The following is a 15,455-nucleotide window of genomic DNA, read 5'->3' on the forward strand; positions in this document are numbered from 1 at the left end:
TGGGTGCTAGCTCACACCTGTGGGTGCTCGCCACACCTGTGGGTGCTCTCTCACACCTGTGGGTGCTCTCTCACACCTGTGGGTGCTAGCTCACACCTGTGGGTGCTAGCTCACACCTGTGGGTGCTCGCCACACCTGTGGGTGCTCGATCACACCTGTGGGTGCCCGCTCAGACCTGTGGGTGCCCGCTCAGACCTGTGGGTGCCCGCGCAGACCTGTGGGTGCCCTCTCAGACCTGTGGGTGCCCGCTCAGACCTCTGGGTGCCCGCTCAGACCTGTGGGTGCCCGCTCACACCTGTGGGTGCCGGCTCACATTTGTGGGTGCCCGCTCACACCTGTGGGTGCCCGCTCACACCTGTGGGTGCTCGATCACACCTTTGGGTGCTCACTCACACCTGTGGGTGCTCGCCACACCTGTGGGTGCTCTCTCACACCTGTGGGTGCTTATTCACACCTGTGGGTGCTCGCTCACACCTGTGGGTGCTCGCTCACACCTGTGGGTGCTCTCTCACACCTGTGGGTGCTCGCTCACACCTGTGGGTGCTCGCTCACACCTGTGGGTGCCCGCTTTGACCTGTGGGTGCCCGCTCAGACCTGTGGGTGCGCGCTCAGACCTGTGGGTGCCCGCTCACACCTGTGGGTGCCCGCTTAGACCTGTGGGTGCTCGCTTACACCTGTGGGTACTCGCTCAGACCAGTGGGTTCTCGCTCAGACCAGTGGGTTCTCGCTCACACCTGTGGGTGCTCGCTCACACCTGTGGGTGCTCGCTCACACCTGTGGGTGCTCGCTCACACCTGTGGGTGCTCGCTCACACCTGTGGGTGCCCGCTCAGACCTGTGGGTGCCCGCTCAGACCTGTGGGTGCCCGCTCAGACCTGTAGGTGCCCGCTCAGACCTGTGGGTGCCCGCTCAGAGTTGTGGGTGCCCGCTCAGGCCTGTGGGTGCCCGCTCAGACCTGTGGGTGCCCGCTCACACCTGTGGGTGCTTATTCACACCTGTGGGTGCCCGCTGAAACCTGTTTGTGCTCGCTCAAACCTGTGGGTGCTCGCTCAGACCTGTGGGTGCCCGCTCACACCTGTGGGTGCTCGCTCACACCTGTGGGTGCTCGCTCACACCTGTGGGTGCTCGCTCACACCTGTGGGTGCTCGTTCACACCTGTGGGTGTTCGCCCACACCTGTGGGTGCTCGCTCACACCTGTGGGTGCTCGCTCACACCTGTGGGTGCCCGCTCAGACCTGTGGGTGCCCGCTCAGACCTGTGGGTGCCCGCTCAGACCTGTAGGTGCCCGCTCAGACCTGTGGGTGCCCGCTCAGACCTGTGGGTGCCCGCTCAGACCTGTGGGTGCCCGCTCTGACCTGTGGGTGCCCGCTCAGACCTGTGGGTGCCCGCAAAGACCTGTGGCTTCCCGCTCACACCTGTGGATGCCCGCTCACACCTGTGGATGCCCGCTCACACCTGTGGGTGCCCGATCACACCTGTGGGTGCTCGCTCACACCTGTGGGTGCTCGCTCAGACCTGAGGGTGCTTAATCACACCTGTGGGTGCTCGCTCACACCTGTGGGTGCTCGCTCAGACCTGTGGGTGCTCGCTCACACCTGTGGGTGCTCGCTCACACCTGTGGGTGCTCGCTCACACCTGTGGGTGCTCGCTCACACCTGTGGGTGCTCGCCCACACCTGTGGGTGCCCGCTCACACCTGTGGGTGCCCGCTCAGAGTTGTGGGTGCCCGCTCAGGCCTGTGGGTGCCCGCTCAGACCTGTGGGTGCCCGCTCACACCTGTGGGTGCTTATTCACACCTGTGGGTGCCCGCTGAAACCTGTTTGTGCTCGCTCAAACCTGTGGGTGCTCGCTCAGACCTGTGGGTGCCCGCTCACACCTGTGGGTGCTCGCTCACACCTGTGGGTGCTCGCTCACACCTGTGGGTGCTTGCTCACACCTGTGGGTGCTCGTTCACACCTGTGGGTGCACGCCCACACCTGTGGGTGCTCGCTCACACCTGTGGGTGCTCGCTCACACCTGTGGGTGCTCGCTCACACCTGTGAGTGCTAATTCACACCTGTGGGTGCTCGCTCAGAACTGAGGGTGCTCGCTCACACCTGTGGGTGCTCGCTCACACCTGTCGGTGCCCGCTCACACCTGCGAGTGCTCGCTCACACCTGTGAGTGCTCGCTCACACCTGTGGGTGCACGCCACACCTGTGGGTGCTCTCTCACACCTGTGGGTGCTTATTCACACCTGTGGGTGCCCGCTGAAACCTGTTTGTGCTCGCTCAAACCTGTGGGTGCTCGCTCAGACCTGTGGGTGCCCGCTCACACCTGTGGGTGCTCGCTCACACCTGTGGGTGCTCGCTCACACCTGTGGGTGCTCGTTCACACCTGTGGGTGCTCGCCCACACCTGTGGGTGCTCGCTCACACCTGTGGGTGCTCGCTCACACCTGTGGGTGCTCGCTCACACCTGTGAGTGCTTATTCACACCTGTGGGTGCTCGCTCAGAACTGAGGGTGCTCGCTCACACCTGTGGGTGCTCGCTCACACCTGTGGGTGCCCGCTCACACCTGCGAGTGCTCGCTCACACCTGTGAGTGCTCGCTCACACCTGTGGGTGCACGCCACACCTGTGGGTGCTCTCTCACACCTGTGGGTGCTTATTCACATCTGTGGGTGCTCGCTCACACCTGTGGGTTCTCGCTCAGACCTGTGGGTTCTCGCTGAGACCAGTGGGTTCTCGCTCAGACCTGTGGGTGCTCGCTCAAAAACCTGTGGGTGCTCGCTCACACCTGTGGGTGCTCGCTCACACCTGTGGGTGCTCGCTCACACCTGTGGGTGCTTTTTCACACCTGTGGGTGCTCGCTCAGAACTGAGGGTGCTCGCTCACACCTGTGGGTGCTCGCTCACACCTGTGGGTGCTCGCTCACACCTGTGGGTGCTCGCTCACACTTGTGGGTGCTAGCTCACACCTGTGGGTGCTCGCCACAGCTGTGGGTGCTCTCTCACACTTGTGGGTGCTTATTCACACCTTTGGGTGCTCGCTCACACCTGTGCGTGCTCGCTCACACCTGTGGGTGCCTCTCTCAGATCTGGGGGTGCCCGCTCACACCTGTGGGTGCCCGCTCAGACCTGTGGGTGCCCGCTCAGACCTGTGGGTGCCCGCTCAGACCTGTGGTGCCCGCTCACACCTGTGGGTGCCCGCTCACACCTGTGGGTGCCCGCTCACACCTGTGGGTGCTCGCTCACACCTGTGGGTGCCCGCTCAGACCTTTGGGTGCCCGCTCAGACCTGTGGGTGCCCGCTCAGACTTGTGGGTGCCCGCTCAGACCTGTGGGTGCCTACTCAGACCTGTGGGTGCCCGCTCAGACCTGTGGGTGCCCGCTCACACCTGTGGGTGCCCGCTCACACCTGTGGGTGCTCGATCACACCTGTGGGTGCTCGCTCACACCTGTGGGTGCTCGCTCAGAACTGAGGGTGCTCGCTCAGACCTGTGGGTGCTCGCTCACACCTGTGGGTGCTCGCTCAAACCTGTGGGTGCTCGCTCACACCTGTGGGTGCTCGCTCACACCTGTGGGTGCTCGCCCACACCTGTGGGTGCCCGCTCACACCTGTGGGTGCCCGCTCAGACTTGTGGGTGCCCGCTCAGACCTGTGGGTGCCCGCGCAGACCTGTGGGTGCCCGCTCAGACCTGTGGGTGCCCGCTCACACCTCTGGGTGCTCGCTCACACCTGTGGGTGCTCGCCCACACCTGTGGGTGCTAGCTCACACCTGTGGGTGCTCGCCACACCTGTGGGTGCTCACTCACACCTGTGGGTGCTTATTCACACCTGTGGGTGCTCGCTCACACCTGTGGGTGCTCGCTCACACCTGTGGTTGCTCGCTCACACCTGTGGGTGCTCGCTCACACCTGTGGGTGCTCGCTCAAAAACCTGTGGGTGCTCGCTCACACCTGTGGGTGCTCGCTCACACCTGTGGGTGCTCGCTCACACCTGTGGGTGCTTATTCACACCTGTGGGTGCTCGCTCAGAACTGAGGGTGCTCGCTCACACCTGTGGGTGCTCGCTCACACCTGTGGGTGCTCGCTCACACCTGTGGGTGCTCGCTCACACTTGTGGGTGCTAGCTCACACCTGTGGGTGCTCGCCACAGCTGTGGGTGCTCTCTCACACTTGTGGGTGCTTATTCACACCTTTGGGTGCTCGCTCACACCTGTGCATGTTCGCTCACACCTGTGGGTGCCCGCTCAGATCTGGGGGTGCCCGCTCACACCTGTGTGTGCTCGCTCACACCTGTGGGTGCTCGCTCACACCTGTGGGTGCTCGCTCACACCTGTGGGTGCTCGCTCACACCTGTGGGTGCTCGCTCACACCTGTGGGTGCTCGCTCACACCTGTGGGTGCTCGCTCACACCTGTGGGTGCTTATTCACACCTGTGGGTGCTCGCTCAGAACTGAGGGTGCTCGCTCACACCTGTGGGTGCTCTCTCACACCTGTGGGTGCTCGCTCACACCTGTGGGTGCTCGCTCACACCTGTGGGTGCTCGCTCACACTTGTGGGTGCTAGCTCACACCTGTGGGTGCTCGCCACAGCTGTGGGTGCTCTCTCACACTTGTGGGTGCTTATTCACACCTGTGGGTGCTCGCTCACACCTGTGCGTGCTCGCTCACACCTGTGGGTGCTCGCTCACAACTGTGGGTGCTCGCTCACACCTGTGGGTGCTCGCTCACACCTGTGGGTGCTCGCTCACACCTGTGGGTGCCCGCTCACACCTGTGGGTGCCCGCTCAGATCTGGGGGTGCCCGCTCACACCTGTGGGTGCCCGCTCAGACCTGTGGGTGCCCGCTCAGACCTGTGGGTGCCCGCTCAGACCTGTGGTGCCCGCTCAGACCTGTGGGTGCCCGCTCACATCTGTGGGTGCCCGCTCACACCTGTGGGTGCTCGCTCACACCTGTGGGTGCCCGCTCAGACCTGTGGGTGCCCGCTCAGACCTGTGGGTGCCCGCTCAGACTTGTGGGTGCCCGCTCACACCTGTGGGTGCCCACTCACACCTGTGGGTGCTCGCTCACACCTGTGGGTGCTAGCTCACACCTGTGGGTGCTCGCCACACCTGTGGGTGCTCTCTCACACCTGTGGGTGCTCTCTCACACCTGTGGGTGCTAGCTCACACCTGTGGGTGCTAGCTCACACCTGTGGGTGCTCGCCACACCTGTGGGTGCACGATCACACCTGTGGGTGCCCGCTCAGACCTGTGGGTGCCCGCTCAGACCTGTGGGTGCCCGCGCAGACCTGTGGGTGCCCTCTCAGACCTGTGGGTGCCCGCTCAGACCTGTGGGTGCCCGCTCACATTTGTGGGTGCCCGCTCACATTTGTGGGTGCCCGCTCACACCTGTGGGTGCCCGCTCACACCTGTGGGTGCTCGATCACACCTTTGGATGCTCACTCACACCTGTGGGTGCTCGCCACACCTGTGGGTGCTCTCTCACACCTGTGGGTGCTTATTCACACCTGTGGGTGCTCGCTCACACCTGTGGGTGCTCGCTCACACCTGTGGGTGCTCTCTCACACCTGTGGGTGCTCGCTCACACCTGTGGGTGCTCGCTCACACCTGTGGGTGCCCGCTTTGACCTGTGGGTGCCCGCTCAGACCTGTGGGTGCCCGCTCAGACCTGTGGGTGCCCGCTCACACCTGTGGGTGCCCGCTTAGACCTGTGGGTGCTCGCTTACACCTTTGGGTACTCGCTCAGACCAGTGGGTTCTCGCTCAGACCAGTGGGTTCTCGCTCACACCTGTGGGTGCTCGCTCACACCTGTGGGTGCTCGCTCACACCTGTGGGTGCTCGCTCACACCTGTGGGTGCTCGCTCACACCTGTGGGTGCCCGCTCAGACCTGTGGGTGCCCGCTCAGACCTGTGGGTGCCCGCTCAGACCTGTGGGTGCCCGCTCAGACCTGTGGGTGCCCGCTCAGACCTGTGGGTGCCCGCTCAGACCTGTGGGTGCCCGCTCTGACCTGTGGGTGCCCGCTCAGACCTGTGGGTACCCGCTCAGTCCTGTGGGTTCCCGCTCAGACCTGTGGGTGCCCGCTCACACCTGTGGGTGCCCGCTCACACCTGTGGGTGCCCGCTCACACCTGTGGGTGCTCGATCACACCTGTGGGTGCTCGCTCACACCTGTGGGTGCTCTCTCACACCTGTGGGTGCTTATTCACACCTGTGGGTGCTCGGTCAGAACTGAGGGTGCTCGCTCACACCTGTGAGTGCTCGCTCACACCTGTGGGTGCTCGCTCACACCTGTGGGTGCTAGCTCACACCTGTGGGTGCTCGCCACACCTGTGGGTGCTCTCTCACACCTGTGGGTGCTTATTCACACCTGTGGGTGCTCGCTCACACCTGTGGGTGCTCGCTCACACCTGTGGGTGCTCGCTCACACCTGTGGGTGCTCGCTCACACCTGTGGGTGCTCGTTCACACCTGTGGGTGCTCGCTCACACCTGTGGGTGCCCGCTCAGACTTGTGGGTGCCCGCTCAGACTTGTGGGTGCCCGCTCAGACCTGTGGGTGCTCGCTCAGACTTGTGGGTGCCCGCTCAGACCTCTGGGTGCCCGCTCAGACCTGTGGGTGCCCGCTCACACCTGTGGGTGCCCGCTCACACCTACGGGTGCCCGCTCACACCTGTGGGTGCTCGCTCACACATGTGGGTGCTCGCTCAGACCTGAGGGTGCTTATTTACACCTGTGGGTGCTCGCTCAGACCTGTGGGTGCTCGCTCAGACCTGTGGGTGCTCGCTCACACCTGTGGGTGCTTGCTCACACCTGTGGATGCTCGCTCACACCTATGGGTGCTCGCTCACACCTGTGGGTGCTCGCCCACAGCTGTGGGTGCCCGTTCAGACCTGTGGGTGCCCGCTCAGACCTGTGGGTGCCCGCTCAGACCTGTGGGTGCCCGCTCAGACCTGTGGGTGCCCGCTCAGACCTGTGGGTGCCAGGTCACACCTGTCGGTGCCCGCTCAAACCTGTTTGTGCTCGCTCAAACCTGTGGGTGCTCGCTCAGACCTGTGGGTGCCGGCTCACACCTGTGGGTGCTCGCTCACACCTGTGGGTGCTCGCTCACACCTGTGGGTGCTCGCTCACACCTGTGGGTGCTCGCTCAAACCTGTGGGTGCTCGCTCAGACCTGTGGGTGCTCGCTCAGACCTGTGGGTGCTCGCTCAGACCAGTGGGATCTCGCTCACACCTGTGGGTGCTTGCTCACACCTGTGGGTGCTCGCTAACACCTGTGGGTGCTCGCTCACCCCTGTGGGTGCTCGCCCACACCTGTGGGTGCTCGCTCAGACCTGTGGGTGCTCGCTCAGACCTGTGGGTGCCCGCTTAGACCTGTGGTTGCCCGCTCAGAACTGTGGGTGCCCGCTCAGACCTGTGGGTGCCCGCTCACACCTGTGGGTGCCTGCTCACACCTGTGGGTGCCCGCTCAGACCTGTAGGTGCCCGCCAGACCTGTGGGTGCCCGCTCAGACCTGTGGGTGCCTGCTCAGACCTGTGGGTGCCCGCTCTGACCTGTGGGTGCCCGCTCAGACCTGTGGGTGCCCGCTCAGACCTGTGGGTTCCCGCTCAGACCTGTGGGTGCCCGCTCACACCTGTGGGTGCCCGCTCACACCTGTGGGTGCCCGCTATCACCTGTGGGTTCCCGCTCACACCTGTGGGTGCTCGATCACACCTGTGGGTGCTCGCTCACACCTGTGGGTGCTCGCTCAGACCTGAGGGTGCTTATTCACACCTGTGGGTGCTCGCTCAGACCTGTGGGTGCTCGCTCAGACCTGTGGGTGCTCGCTCACACCTGTGGGTGCTCGCTCACACCTGTGGATGCTCGCCCACACCTATGGGTGCTCGCTCACACCTGTAGGTGCTCGCCCACACCTGTGGGTGCCCGCTCAGACCTGTGGGTGCCCGCTCAGACCTGTGGGTGCCCGCTCAGACCTGTGGGTGTCCGCTCAGACCTGTGGGTGCCGGCTCACACCTGTGGGTGCTCGCTCACACCTGTGGGAGCTCGCTCACACCTGTGGGTGCTCGCTCACACCTGTGGGTGCTTACTCACACCTGTGGGTGCTTATTCACACCTGTGGGTGCTTATTCACAGGTGCTTATTCTGTGGGTGCTCCATCAGAACTGAGGGTGCTCGCTCACACCTGTGGGTGCTAGGTCACACCTGTGGGTTCTCCTTCACACCAGTGGGTGCTCGCTCACACCTGTGGGTGCTCGCTCACACCTGTGGGTGCTAGCTCACACCTGTGGGTGCTCGCCACACCTGTATGTGCACACTCACACCTGTGGGTGCTTATTCACACCTGTGGGTGCCCGCTCAGACCTATAGGTGCCCGCCAGACCTGTGGGTGCCCGCTCAGACCTGTAGGTGCCTGCTCAGACCTGTGGGTGCCCGCTCAGACCTGTGGGTGCCCGCTCTGACCTGTGGGTGCCCGCTCAGACCTGTGGGTGCCCGCTCAGACCTGTGGGTTCCCGCTCAGACCTGTGGGTGCCGGCTCACACCTGTGGGTGCCCGCTCACACCTGTGGGTGCCCGCTCACACCTGTGGGTGCCCGCTCACACCTGTGGGTTCTCGATCACACCTGTGGGTGCTCGCTCACACCTGTGGGTGCTCGCTCAGACCTGAGGGTGCTTATTCACACCTGTGGGTGCTCGCTCAGACCTGTGGGTGCCCGCTCACACCTGTGGGTGCTCGATCACACCTGTGGGTGCTCGCTCACACCTGTGGGTTCTCGCTCAGACCTGAGGAAGCTTATTCACACCTGTGGGTGCTCGCTCAGACCTGTGGGTGCTCGCTCAGACCTGTGGGTGCTCGCTCACACCTGTGGGTGCTCGCTCACACCTGTGGATGCTCGCTCACACCTATGGGTGCTCGCTCACACCTGTGGGTGCTCGCCCACACCTGCGGGTGCCCGCTCAGACCTGTGGGTGCCCGCTCAGACCTGTGGGTGCCCGCTCAGACCTGTGGGTGCCCGCTCAGACCTGTGGGTGCCCGCTCAGACCTGTGGGTGCCCGCTCAGACCTGTGGGTGCCCGCTCAGACCTGTGGGTGCCAGGTCACACCTGTGGGTGCCCGCTCAAACCTGTTTGTGCTCGCTCAAACCTGTGGGTGCTCGCTCAAACCTGTGGGTGCCCGCTCACACCTGTGGGTGCTCGCTCAGACCTGTGGGTGCCGGCTCACACCTGTGGGTGCTCGCTCACACCTGTGGGTGCTCGCTCACACCTGTGGGTGCTCGCTCACACCTGTGGGTGCCCGCTCAGACCTGTGGGTGCCCGCTCAGACCTGTGGGTGCCCGCTCAGACCTGTAGGTGCCCGCTCAGACCTGTGGGTGCCCGCTCAGACCTGTGGGTGCTCGCTCAGACCAGTGGGTGCTCGCTCAGACCTGTAGGTGCTCGCTGAGACCTGTAGGTGCCCGTTTAGATCTGTGGGTGCTCGCTCAGACCTGTAGGTGCTCGCTCAGACCTGTGGGTGCCCGCTCAGACCTGTGGTTGCCCGCTCAGACCTGTGGGTGCCCGCTCAGACCTGTGGGTGCCCGCTCTGACCTGTGGGTGCCCGCTCAGACCTGTGGGTGCCCGCACAGACCTGTGGGTTCCCGCTCAGACCAGTGGGTTCTTGCTCAGACCAGTGGGTTTTCGCTCACACCTGTGGGTGCTCGCTCACACCTGTGGGTGCTCGCTCACACCTGTGGGTGCTCGATCACACCTGTGGGTGCTCGCTCACACCTGTGGGTGCTCGCTCAAACCTGTGGGTGCTCGCTCAGACCTGTGGGTGCCCGCTCAGACCTGTGGGTGCCCGCTGAGACCTGTGGGTGCCCGCTCAGACCTGTAGGTGCCCGCTCAGACCTGTGGGTGCCCGCTCAGACCTGTGGGTGCCTGCTCAGACCTGTGGGTGCCCGCTCTGACCTGTGGGTGCCCGCTCAGACCTGTGGGTGCCCGCACAGACCTGTGGGTTCCCGCTCAGACCAGTGGGTTCTTGCTCAGACCAGTGGGTTTTCGCTCACACCTGTGGGAGCTCGCTCACACCTGTGGGTGCTCGCTCACACCTGTGGGTGCTCGATCACACCTGTGGGTGCTCGCTCACACCTGTGGGTGCTCGCTCAAACCTGTGGGTGCTCGCTCAGACCTGTGGGTGCCCGCTCAGACCTGTGGGTGCCCGCTGAGACCTGTGGGTGCCCGCTCAGACCTGTAGGTGCCCGCTCAGACCTGTGGGTGCCCGCTCACACCTGTGGGTGCCCGCTCACACCTGTGGGTGCTCGATCACACCTGTGGGTGCTCGCTCACACCTGTGGGTTCTCGCTCAGACCTGAGGGTGCTTATTCACACCTGTGGGTGCTCGCACAGACATGTGGGTGCTCGCTCACACCTGTGGGTGCTCGCTCACACCTGTGGATGCTCGCTCACACCTATGGGTGCTCGCTCACACCTGTGGGTGCTCGCCCACACCTGCGGGTGCCCGCTCAGACCTGTGGGTGCCCGCTCAGACCTGTGGGTGCCCGCTCAGACCTGTGGGTGCCCGCTCAGACCTGTGGGTGCCCGCTCAGACCTGTGGGTGCCCGCTCAGACCTTTGGGTGCCCGCTCAGACCTGTGGGTGCCAGGTCACACCTGTGGGTGCCCGCTCAAACCTGTTTGTGCTCGCTCAAACCTGTGGGTGCTCGCTCAGACCTGTGGGTGCCCGCTCACACCTGTGGGTGCTCGCTCAGACCTGTGGGTGCCGGCTCACACCTGTGGGTGCTCACTCACACCTTTGGGTGCTCGCTCACACCTGTGGGTGCTCGCTCACACCTGTGGGTGCCCGCTTAGACCTGTGGGTGCCAGCTCAGACCTGTGGGTGCCCGCTCAGACCTGTGGGTGCCCGCTCAGACCTGTGGGTGCCCGCTCAGACCTGTAGGTGCCCGCTCAGACCTGTGGGTGCCCTCTCAGACCTGTGGGTGCCTGCTCAGACCTGTGGGTGCCCGCTCTGACCTGTGGGTGCCCGCTCAGACCTGTGGGTGCCCGCTCAGGCCTGTGGGTTCCCGCTCACACCTGTGGGTGCCCGCTCACACCTGTGGGTGCCCGCTCACACCTGTGAGTGCCCGCTCACACCTGTGGGTGCCCGCTCACACCTGTGGGTGCCCGCTCACACCTGTGGGTGCTCGATCACACCTGTGGGTGCTCGCTCACACCTGTGGGTGCTCGCTCACACCTGAAGGTGCTTATTCACACCTGTGGGTGCTCGCTCAAACCTGTGGGTGCTCGCTCAGACCTGTGGGTGCTCGCTCACGCCTGTGGGTGCTCGCTCACACCTGTGGATGCTCGCTCACACCTATGGGTGCTCGCTCACACCTGTGGGTGCTCGCCCACACCTGTGGGTGCCCGCTCAGACCTGTGGGTGCCCGCTCAGACCTGTGGGTGCCCGCTCAGACCTGTGGGTGTCCGCTCAGACCTGTGGGTGCCCGCTCAGACCTGTGGGTGCCAGGTCACACCTGTGGGTGCCCGCTCAAACCTGTTTGTGCTCGCTCAAACCTGTGGGTGCTGGCTCAGACCTGTGGGTGCCCGCTCACACCTGTGGGTGCTCGCTCAGACCTGTGGGTGCCGGCTCACACCTGTGGGTGCTCGCTCACACCTGTGGGTGCTCGCTCACACCTGTGGGTGCTCGCTCACATCTGTGGGTGCTCGCTCACACCTGTGGGTGCTCGCTCACACCTGTGGGTGCTTATTCACACCTGTGGGTGCTTATTCACACCTGTGGGTGCTTATTCACACCTGTGGGTGCTCGGTCACACCTGTGGGTGCTCCTTCACACCTGTGGGTGCTCGCTCACACCTGTGGGTGCTCGCTCACACCTGTGGGTGCCCGCTCAGACCTGTGGGTGCCCGCTCAGACCTGTAGGTGCCCGCCAGACCTGTGGGTGCCCGCTCAGACCTGTGGGTGCCTGCTCAGACCTGTGGGTGCCCGCTCTGACCTGTGGGTGCCCGCTCAGACCTGTGGGTGCCCGCTCAGACCTGTGGGTTCCCGCTCAGACCTGTGGGTGCCCGCTCACACCTGCGGGTGCCCGCTCACACCTGTGGGGGCCCGCTATCACCTGTGGGTGCCCGCTCACACTTGTGGGTGCTCGATCACACCTGTGGGTGCTCGCTCACACCTGTGGGTGCTCGCTCAGACCTGAGGGTGCTTATTCACACCTGTGGGTGCTCGCTCAGACCTGTGGGTGATCGCTCAGACCTGTGGGTGCTCGCTCACACCTGTGGGTGCTCGCTCACACCTGTGGATGCTCGCCCACACCTATGGGTGCTCGCTCACACCTGTGGGTGCTCGCCCACACCTGTGGGTGCCCGCTCAGACTTGTGGGTGCCCGCTCAGACCTGTGGGTGCCCGCTCAGACCTGTGGGTGCCCGCTCAGACCTGTGGGTGTCCGCTCAGACCTGTGGGTGCCGGCTCACACCTGTGGGTGCTCGCTCACACCTGTGGGTGCTCGCTCACACCTGTGGGTGCTTACTCACACCTGTGGGTGCTTATTCACACCTGTGGGTGCTTATTCACAGGTGCTTATTCTGTGGGTGCTCCATCAGAACTGAGGGTGCTCGCTCACACCTGTGGGTGCTAGGTCACACCTGTGGGTTCTCCTTCACACCAGTGGGTGCTCGCTCACACCTGTGGGTGCTCGCTCACACCTGTGGGTGCTAGCTCACACCTGTGGGTGCTCGCCACACCTGTGGGTGCACACTCACACCTGTGGGAGCTTATTCACACCTGTGGGTGCCCGCTCAGACCTGTAGGTGCCCGCCAGACCTGTGGGTGCCCGCTCAGACCTGTAGGTGCCTGCTCAGACCTGTGGGTGCCCGCTCTGACCTGTGGGTGCCCGCTCAGACCTGTGGGTGCCCGCTCAGACCTGTGGGTTCCCGCTCAGACCTGTGGGTGCCGGCTCACACCTGTGGGTGCCCGCTCACACCTGTGGGTGCCCGCTCACACCTGTGGGTGCCCGCTCACACCTGTGGGTTCTCGATCACACCTGTGGGTGCTCGCTCACACCTGTGGGTGCTCGCTCAGACCTGAGGGTGCTTATTCACACCTGTGGGTGCTCGCTCAGACCTGTGGGTGCCCGCTCACACCTGTGGGTGCCCGCTCACACTTGTGGGTGCCCGCTCACACCTGTGGGTGCCCGCTCACACCTGTGGGTGCTCGATCACACCTGTGGGTGCTCGCTCACACCTGTGGGTTCTCGCTCAGACCTGAGGGTGCTTATTCACACCTGTGGGTGCTCGCTCAGACCTGTGGGTGCTAGCTCAGACCTGTGGGTGCTCGCTCACACCTGTGGGTGCTCGCTCACACCTGTGGATGCTCGCTCACACCTATGGGTGCTCGCTCACACCTGTGGGTGCTCGCCCACACCTGCGGGTGCCCGCTCAGACCTGTGGGTGCCCGCTCAGACCTGTGGGTGCCCGCTCAGACCTGTGGGTGCCCGCTCAGACCTGTGGGTGCCCGCTCAGACCTGTGGGTGCCCGCTCAGACCTGTGGGTGCCCGCTCAGACCTGTGGGTGCCAGGTCACACCTGTGGGTGCCAGCTCAAACCTGTTTGTGCTCGCTCAAACCTGTGGGTGCTCGCTCAGACCTGTGGGTGCCCGCTCACACCTGTGGGTGCTCGCTCAGACCTGTGGGTGCCGGCTCACACCTGTGGGTGCTCGCTCACACCTGTGGGTGCTCGCTCACACCTGTGGGTGCTCGCTCACACCTGTGGGTGCCCGCTCAGACCTGTGGGTGCCCGCTCAGACCTGTGGGTGCCCGCTCAGACCTGTGGGTGCTCGCTCAGACCTGTGGGTGCTCGCTCAGACCTGTAGGTGCTCGCTCAGACCTGTAGGTGCCCGTTTAGACCTGTGGATGCTCGCTCAGACCTGTAGGTGCTCGCTCAGACCTGTGGGTGCCCGCTCAGACCTGTGGTTGCCCGCTCAGACCTGTGGGTGCCCGCTCAGACCTGTGGGTGCCCGCTCTGACCTGTGAGTGCCCGCTCAGACCTGTGGGTGCCCGCACAGACCTGTGGGTTCCCGCTCAGACCAGTGGGTTCTTGCTCAGACCAGTGGGTTTTCGCTCACACCTGTGGGTGCTCGCTCACACCTGTGGGTGCTCGCTCACACCTGTGGGTGCTCGATCACAACTGTGGGTGCTCGCTCACACCTGTGGGTGCTCGCTCAAACCTGTGGGTGCTCGCTCAGACCTGTGGGTGCTCGCTCAGACCTGTGGGTGCTCGCTCAGACCAGTGGGTTCTCGCTCACATCTGTGGGTGCTCGCTCACACCTGTGGGTGCTCGCTAACACCTGTGGGTGCTCGCTCACACCTGTGGGTGCCCGCTTAGACCTGTGGGTGCCCGCCCAGACCTGTGGGTGCCCGCTCAGACCTGTGGGTGCCCGCTCAGACCTGTAGGTGCCCGCTCAGACCTGTGGGTGCCCGCTCAGACCTGTGGGTGCCTGCTCAGACCTGTGGGTGCCCGCTCTGACCTGTGGGTGCCCGCTCAGACCTGTGGGTGCCCGCTCAGGCCTGTGGGTTCCCGCTCAGACCTGTGGGTGCAAGCTCACACCTGTGGGTGCCCGCTCACACCTGTGGGTGCCCGCTCACACCTGTGGGTGCCCGCTCACACCTGTGGGTGCTCGATCACACCTGTGGGTGCTCGCTCACACCTGTGGGTTCTCGCTCAGACCTGAGGGTGCTTATTCACACCTGTGGGTGCTCGCTCAGACCTGTGGGTGCTCGCTCACACCTGTGGGTGCTCGCTCACACCTGTGGATGCTCGCTCACACCTATGGGTGCTCGCTCACACCTGTGGGTGCTCGCTCACACCTGTGGGTGCCCGCTTAGACCTGTGGGTGCCCGCTCAGACCTGTGGGTGCCCGCTCAGACCTGTGCGTGCCCGCTCAGACCTGTGGGTGCCCGCTCAGACCTGTAGGTGCCCGCTCAGACCTGTGGGTGCCCTCTCAGACCTGTGGGTGCCTGCTCAGACCTGTGGGTGCCCGCTCTGACCTGTGGGTGCCCGCTCAGACCTGTGGGTGCCCGCTCAGGCCTGTGGGTTCCCGCTCACACCTGTGGGTGCCCGCTCACACCAGTGGGTGCCCGATCACACCTGTGGGTGCCCGCTCACACTTGTGGGTGCCCGCTCACACCAGTGGGTGCTCGATCACAACTGTGGGTGCTCGCTCACACCTGTGGGTGCTCGCTCACACCTGAGGGTGCTTATTCACACCTGTGGGTGCTCGCTCAGACCTGTGGGTGCTCGCTCACACCTGTGGATGCTCGCTCACACCTATGGGTGCTCGCTCACACCTGTGGGTGCTCGCCCACACCTGTGGGTGCCCGCTCAGACCTGTGGGTGCCCGCTCAGACCTGTGGGTGCCCGCTCAGACCTGTGGGTGCCCGCTCAGACCTGTGGGTGCCCGCTCAGACCTGTGGGTGCCAGGTCACACCTGTGGGTGCCCGCTC

Source organism: Procambarus clarkii, chromosome 84 (assembly GCF_040958095.1).
Source record: "Procambarus clarkii isolate CNS0578487 chromosome 84, FALCON_Pclarkii_2.0, whole genome shotgun sequence".
Taxonomy (NCBI): Eukaryota; Metazoa; Arthropoda; class Malacostraca; order Decapoda; family Cambaridae; genus Procambarus; species Procambarus clarkii.